The 7628-nt window shown below is 53.5% G+C and overlaps 1 protein-coding gene across 4 annotated transcripts in view; it reads left to right on the top strand.

Moving 5' to 3' along the window:
- Nucleotides 1-2602: 2602 nt before the first annotated feature.
- ARHGAP39 (Rho GTPase activating protein 39) overlaps nt 2603-7628 on the top strand; it is a 74208-nt gene continuing 69182 nt past the window's right edge. For all 4 annotated transcript variants that reach the window (XR_009516694.1, XM_059995317.1, XM_059995315.1 and 1 more), the window contains exon 1: nt 2603-2727. The gene's annotated coding sequence lies outside the window, so the exon portion shown is untranslated. The remainder of the gene's footprint in view (nt 2728-7628) is intronic.

Genomic DNA, 7628 nt, shown 5'->3' with positions numbered 1-7628 from the left:
CCCATGTCCCCTGCAATCGGCAGGCAGATTCTTAACCACTGCACCACCAGGGAAGTCCCTATCCTTACATTCTTGTATATCCTTAAGCATTCTGTGTTTTTGTATGTTGGCATTCAGTTAACAATTTTTATGTACGAATTCCACATCTATGTTTTCAATAATTTATTATTTATTTATAAATTTATCCCAAACTACTAATGTAGTTAATTTATCCCAGACTACTAATGTAGCCCTCCTCACTTTCCCCTTTGGTAACCATAAGATTGTTTTCTATGTCTGTGAGTCTGTTTCTGTTTTGTGAATAAGTTCATTTGTATCTTTAAAAACATATTTATTTATTGGCCATGCCACATGGCTTGTGGCTAAGTTCACCGACCAGGGATTGAACCCGGGACACAGCAGTGAAATCGCCAGGTTCTAACCACTGGACGGCCAGGGAATTCCCTGTATCATTTTTTTAGATTGCACAAATAAGTGATATCATATGATATTTGTCTTTCTCTGTCTGACTTACTTCACTTAGTATGATAATCTCTGGGTCCATCCATGTTGCTGCAAATGGCATCACTTCGTTCTTTTTTATAGCTGAATAATATTCCATTGTATATATGTATCACATCTTTATCCATTCATCCCAAATTAGTAGTGTGGGATTAACAGATACACACTACTATAAATAAAATAGGTAAACAACAAGGACCTACTGTGTAGCACAAGGAACTATACTCAATATCTTGTGATATTGGAAAAGAATCTGAAAAAAATATGTATAACTGAATCACTTTGCTATACAATTGAAACTAACAACGTTGTAAATTAACTATACTTCAATAAAAGACAAAATAAAACCAACAAACAAAAACAATATTATGGTGAGGTTCAGGTAAGTCTTTTGTGAAGCATGGCCACCAGGGGACCCAAGGACCTGGGAGGGATAAGTGGAGTTAAAGGAGGCATTTTGTTTTTATAACGAGAAATATCAGTGGCTTTGTATGCTCATGCAAATAATAAAACAGAGAGAGACAAACAGATGATGCAGGAGAGGAGACAGATAAACAAAATCTTTGAGAATGCAAGAGGCAGTGGGTCCCAGTTCATCAGAGGAGGGCCTGCCTTGTATAGGAGCAGGGAAACTGCCTGCCCATTTTCAGGAGGGAAGGTGAAGGGCAGGGATAGATATGGGCGGGCCTTTGGGTTTGGTCATAAGAAGTTTTGTTCTCATCTGGGAGGCTGAACTAGAGAGGCCTAAGAAATTCCTATGCTCACTTTGGGGAACGGGAGACTTACCCTCTGGAGAAAAATCACAAGATTGCCAAGGAGCGTGAAGTGCTCCTTCTAAGTTTAAAGCGAAGCCAGCCAGCACAGGTCTGTGATGTTTCTGCAGCATTCATGATGGAGAATGGTGGGGTTCCTCCAGACTGGGCTTTCTCAAGTGTGCACAACGGAGAGGGAGCTAGAGACAGGAGAGCAGAGACCATTTTTCCTGTGTATGGGAGTGCAGTGTGAGGATGGGCCAAAAGGGAAGTCAAAGAGTGGTGACAGAGTCCCGATCAGAGCCGGGAGGCAAAGCACTGCAGCAGCGGCGCACTGAGGGAGTGAGCTGCAGGCCGGAACTGGAACTCAACTGAGGGCTTCTGAGCTTGAGCTTTCAGCCCTTTGCAGTTCCTTGTGCGAATGGGATCCGGGCTGTGGCCACGGAGTGGTGTGGGCTTCTCTGTTTTGTTGTGGGAGTTTCAGGCTGGTTAGCTTCCATTTATATCGACATGCATGTCAAATACTACAACTTCTGGAAATGAATACTGTATAGGTAATAATAATTTTTAAAAGCCTGAAGAGCAGGCTAAACGCAGATTAGAAAACGCTAAATAGAACAACAGTAAAGCTTAACTGAGCAATTACCAAGAGTTAAGATGACAGAGCAAAAAGAGAGAAAATCGTAGAGACACGGAGGACACAGGCCGTCCAGTTTAGCTTGACAGATACATAGGGAGAACCTATAAGAATGGAGGAGAGCCAATATTTTAAGAGACAGTGACTGATAACTTTCCAGAATCGAGGAAAAGTGAAATCTTTTCCAGGAAGTCCAACATGGTTTGAGTAGGTAAAATTACACCAAATCCACACCGACACGTAGGAAATGTCAACTGCACCGCACCGAAGGGGCTCGGAAGAATCTCAGGAGCGATCTGACAGGCATCGTCGGCCGTGGTGCGGACCGCGGGGCTGGAGGGAGCGCTTCGGCATCACCTGGCCAGCAGCCGCCCCTCTCCGCCCGTCGCACCCAGGGCCCTGGGTGACCCGGGCCGGGGGCGCCCCTCTTCGCCCGAAGCATCCCCGGACTCGCCCGGACAGCGCGAGTACCCCACACGCGCGCTGTGGGCGGAGCCAGCGCGACTACGCTCCCGACTCCCGGCATGCAGCGCACGCCCCCGGCGGGACTCCTGCTCCCGGCGTGCCGCGCGCCGGCGCATGTGCACGGGGCTCGCGGCGGCGTCCCCTGGCGGCGGGGGCCGTGCGGGGCGGGGGCGGGGCCGGAGGCGGGGGGTTGCGCTGGTGACGGGAGGACGCGCGGTCGCGGCGCATTGGGCCGGCGGCGGCGGCAGCGGCGGCGGCGGAGGGCGCGCACCGAGCGGGCGGCGGCGGCGCGGGAGAGCCGCGAGCAGCTCACGCGCGGCGTGCGAGCCGGGATGAGGGGCTGTGGCCGCGCGGCCCGCGCGCAGCCTGCGGGTGAGAGCGCGGACGGTGGGCGGCGCGGGCCGGGAAGATGGCGGAGAGGCCGGCGCTGTGGCCCCTGCCCGGTCTCCTGGAGGTCCCCGGCCCGGCCCGCGAGGATACGGGTCCTTGGCGACTGAGGGGGCGGGCGGTGCCGCGACCGGGCCGGGGAGGGGCGGGTTCTGTGCGTAGAGGTCCGGCTGGGGGGGCGGCGCAGGGGCGCGAGGGGCCCAGGCCTCGCGGGGCCAGGGTGTGTGGTGGGTGTGGGGTCAGGCCTAGGGGTGAAGGTGGCTGAGAGTGTGCCCGGCCCGGGGTGCGGGTCGGTGAGTGTGCCGGCCCTGGGGTGTGAGCGTGCCCGGCCTAGGGTGGGCGTGAGTGGAGTGCCGGGCCTGAGCGCGTGGTGTCGGCGCGGTTCGGGTGCGCAGTCGGGGAGGTGCAGGGCCGGGGAGTCGGGACGCGCGTGTCCGGGTGCGGGCCGTGGCCTCCGGCCCCGCCGATCTGGCCTCTGCAGGGAGGCGGGCTGGGGCGTCCCCTACTTCCCTCCCGGTCGCCCTCCCGGAGCTGGAATTCCCGCGGTGGCTCCCTGGTTGCGGGATTGGTGTGGGTGGAGGCAGTGTTCCGCGCGAGGGCCGAGATAGAGGCAGGCTGTGCGCATCTTGGGGGTCAGGACGTCTTTTATTTTAAAACGTGCAGCTGGCGGGGAGGCCGCCGCAGCTGTGGGTGTGTTACATGCTGCTCCCACCAGCAGCTGCTGTGGGCGCTGCGCAGCCTTCAGCAGCAAAAATGCGGCGTCCCTCACCCGCTTCGTTGTCCTAGGGTTTAACCAAACCTCCTGTGACCTTTACAGAAACCTACAGTTGCAAGGCTTCTTGTTCCTCCCCTGGTGCAGACAATAGGAGGTTTGTCTTTGAAGCCAGCGAGGGGAATTGCACCCTGTACATCCTGGGTGCCTCTGTAAACAGCAGGTGGTTCCCGGTCAGCGGCTCCCCTTTCACAGTGAGCAAGGTGTGTTTCTCCTCGTTGGGGGAGGGGAAGGAGATTTGATAGGGGTGAATGTGAAGCAAGGAGACTCATTCCATAAAGCAGCTTGGCGCGGACTGTGTGCCCCGCGCGCTGGCTTGGGAATGAGCAGGGCCCTGGGTCTCTCTGCCTGCACTTTGTCTAGTCAGCTGTCTGGAGAGGCTGGAGAACAGGGGGGAGAAGAGGGCGGCTTCTGGAGCCAGACTGCTTGCCTTTGAGTCATGACTCTTCTGTTTACTGGCTTTGTACTCTGCCTTTGGTTCCTCATGTGTAAAATGGGAGCACCAATAATATTGGGCTCCCTGGGTGGTTGTGGGGACTCGGTGAATTCATTGTGCCTTGTTGTCAGTGTTGAGAAAAGTCAGGAGTTGTTATCGCTGCCAAGATCTGGTTTCCAGGGTGCACTCACTGGGTCGGCTGTTTCGTCTTAGTTTAACACTAACTTGAGGTCTGTGGCTCTCTTTTCTTGTGCAAGCTGGGGTCATATTTGGAGAAACAAGTCTTTATAAAGGTAAACGAGGAACAAATCTCATGTACTTAGATAAATTATCATATAGAACTGTTTTTAAAAATCTTTTTAGAAGAAGAAAGCTTCTAATGAACCAGTCTAGAATCCTGCAGTACTTATTGTCCTGGGAGGTAGATAGGATTGTTGTTGACAGAAATGAGATGTCGAGCAGTTCTTGGGTAATTCTCTACTTGAATTAAACTATCAAAGCCATTGTTGTTATACTTTTTTCTTTTTAATTTAATTAATTAATTAATTTTGGCTGCATTGTGTCCTTGTTGCCGCACGTGGGCTTTCTCTGGTTGCTAAGAGCGGGGTCTACTCTTCGTTGCATTGTGATGGCTTGTCTTGTTGCGGAGCACGGGCTCTAGGTGCACAGGCTCAGTAGTTGTGGCACGTGGGCTCAGTAGTTGTGGCTCGCGGGCTCTAGAGCGCAGGCAGAGTAGTTGTGGCACACGGGTTCAGTTGCTCCGCGGCATGTGGGATCTTCCCAGACCAGGGCTCAAACCTGTGTCCCCTACATTGGCAGGCAGATTCTTAACCACTGTGCCCCCAGGGAATCCCTGTTGTTATACTTCACAGTGTTATCCTTGTAACGGAAAAGATACTTTATTAACAAACTAAGTGACAGTGAGGGCATAAGCACCAGAAAATGAGGACTTGGCATTATCAGTGCTGTAACATTCTGTCTTGCTAAGCTGTTGGAAGGAATAACTTAACTTGCTTCAGAACAAAGTGGAAAAATTCGTCATGTTTCCCAAGGAGATGGTTCTCTTTCTCAGGTCTAGGAAGAGTATCTTAGCCTTACCCTAGATCACTTCATCTCATCCCCTTTATCTGTGTGACACTAAGACTAGGAGGGACCCCACACACACACTTTAAGGAGAATCTTTGGGCATTTGTGGAGTCTAAGGTTGAGAACATTTGATGTTCAGAGTGAATGGTAACGAAATAGCTTCTGTGAGCAAATTTTAAAATATCTAAAGATAGATTTAAAAACGTCCATCCCCGCCTTCTTTCCTGCGTGTGTGCTGGTGTGGGCTGTCCTTGAACAATGTAATAACAGTGAATTCAGTGTGTTGTTAAGCCTCCACCTGGTTCTTTGTTGCTTTTGAAGAAAAATGTCCGTGTAAAGATGAAAAAATTAAAAAAATGTTTCACTATGAGAACATTCTCATAGTGAAATATCTAGTTTTACTAGCAAGATAGCTTTGCTGTGCCTGTTCACTGACCCATGTGGCCATTTGTTGAGGGTCTTACACGCTCCCGGTCAAAGTTGGCTCTGTGGGTGTCCTGTCTCAGGAGCTCAGCCTGGGTGTCGCAGCGCTGGGCCTGGCGACACCTGGCAGAGCTGGACTGGGCTGCCCTGCCTGGAGGTCTCTTCTCCTGTTATCCTTCTTGCTCCCCTGGTAAAGTCTGCACCCTCAGCTGTGGGCTGTCTCTGCTCCCTCCTATGCCTGCCTCACCGTGCCTCCCATCAGCCTCTGGGACTCGCCCTTGATGTCACCTGGCAGCTCTGGCCTGCTCCCCGCGGTTGTTTCTGACCCTGACTGCTGTCCTGCAGCCACACTGTTTCACCCTGCTGAGAAGAGCCTCCTCCCTTGGGCCTGCAGCCTTAGCTCACTCCTGCTTCTGCTGTGCTCACGCCTCAGCCTTCCAAACACTGCGCCAGACGAGGGTCTCTAAGCTACAGCCACTGACAGGCCCTTGGCCTGTCTTTGTAAATAAAGTTTTATTGCAACACAGCCACCCTGGTTTATTTTTGTATCATCTGTGGCTTTACGCGGGCCTCTCACTGTTGTGGCCTCTCCCGTTGCGGAGCACAGGCTCCGGACGTGCAGGCTCATCGGCCATGGCTCACGGGCCCAGCCGCTCCGCGGCATGTGGGATCCTCCCGGACCAGGGCACGAACCCATGTCCCCTGCATCAGCAGGCGGACTCTCAACGACTGCGCCACCAGGGAAGCCCTCATCTGTGGCTTTTTTGGCAGACTTGACTAGTTGCAACAGAGACTTCATGGCCCACAACACCTAAACTGTTTCCTGTCTGGCCCATTTTCAGAAAAAGTTTGCTCTAGAAGTTCAGAGGGAGAAGGACTGCAGGGGGGGGCTTCAAGGAAGAGGTGGTCTTTGAGCTGAACCTCAGCAGGAGGTGAGTGGGGGGAGGATGGAGGACACTGCAGCACTACAGACAGAAAGGGTTTCAGGTCTTGGGAGTAAAGGCAAGAAGGTGGCTCATGTGTGGTTTGTGGGGTTAGAAGTTTGTATAAGGAATAAGAGGAAATAAGGGTTATAACGTGAAGATCTTTGAACTTAGGTGAAGGACTTTAGATTTCAGTTCTCTGGCTATGGGGAGCCACTTCAGGTCTGTGAGTAGGGGAAGTCCTGATAAAATGGGTTAGGAACGTGTGCCTGGCCGTGATGCGTAGGATGGGTTGGGGAAGGAAGAAATCAGGGAGTTTATTGGGCAGCTTTCTCTAGAAAGACTGCAGTAACAAGTCAGAGGTTTATTTCTAGCTCACATTTCATTTGCTTGAGGCTCTTTTCTGAGAGTCTTCATTGCTGGATCGGGGACGTGCCCTTGTTTGGGACACGCTATTCTTATGGCAAGAGAGTGGCAGAGACTCAGCCTGTCTTTGAGCTTCAGCTTAGAACTGGAGACTCAAGTTCTGTGGCCAAAGCAGGTCTCCTGGCCCAGCCCCGGGAGAGGAGATACGTCCCACGGCCAGGGGCAGGCTGTAGGATGGACAGCCCTCTCACAGGGAGGGTGGCCAAATAACCAGAGCCAATGCTAGGACCACCCCAAGGGAGCAGACAAGTGCCAGCCGCACTTCTTCCCTTAGCCGCCTGCGCGGAAGCCCTGCAGGCGTCTCAGGCCTTGCCTCCTGCCTCACTTCTAGCCTTGGCCGCCTGGTGCTCTGGGCCCATCATGTGCTAGGTTCTTCCCCCGCATGCTGCTGCTCCCTGCCTTGCTCGTCGTACCTTTCACGTAGTTAATGAATCCCCCTTCCTCTGGCAGCAGGGCCAGCTGCCAGGCGGGGCCTGTGCCTGTCTCGTCCGCACTGTGGCGGGGCCTCCTGGCTGGACCCCCTCACCTCTATCTTCCACGCAGCTGCTCAGGGCATGTGTGCAGGTCAGTGTTCTCATCCAGTGGTGGTTCATCTGGAGACACTTGCGGTCGTCCCAACTGGGAGCAGGTGCAGCGGCAGCGAATGTGTGGAGGCCATCCCGCGCCACCCAGGATGCTCCGCGGCCGAGGAGCAGGCCCCGGGCATGTGTGCCAGTCGTGCTGCTGCTCTGCCCTCCTCCCCGGCTCGCCGTGCCCCCTGGACTGCTGGCCGTGGCCCAGCGTGCCCCGACTCGCACCCAGCGCTCCGGCGACTCTGGCT

This window comes from Delphinus delphis, chromosome 17 (genome assembly GCF_949987515.2).
Source record: "Delphinus delphis chromosome 17, mDelDel1.2, whole genome shotgun sequence".
NCBI classification, from domain to species: Eukaryota; Metazoa; Chordata; class Mammalia; order Artiodactyla; family Delphinidae; genus Delphinus; species Delphinus delphis.
This window is presented reverse-complemented; position numbering and strand designations above follow the sequence as displayed.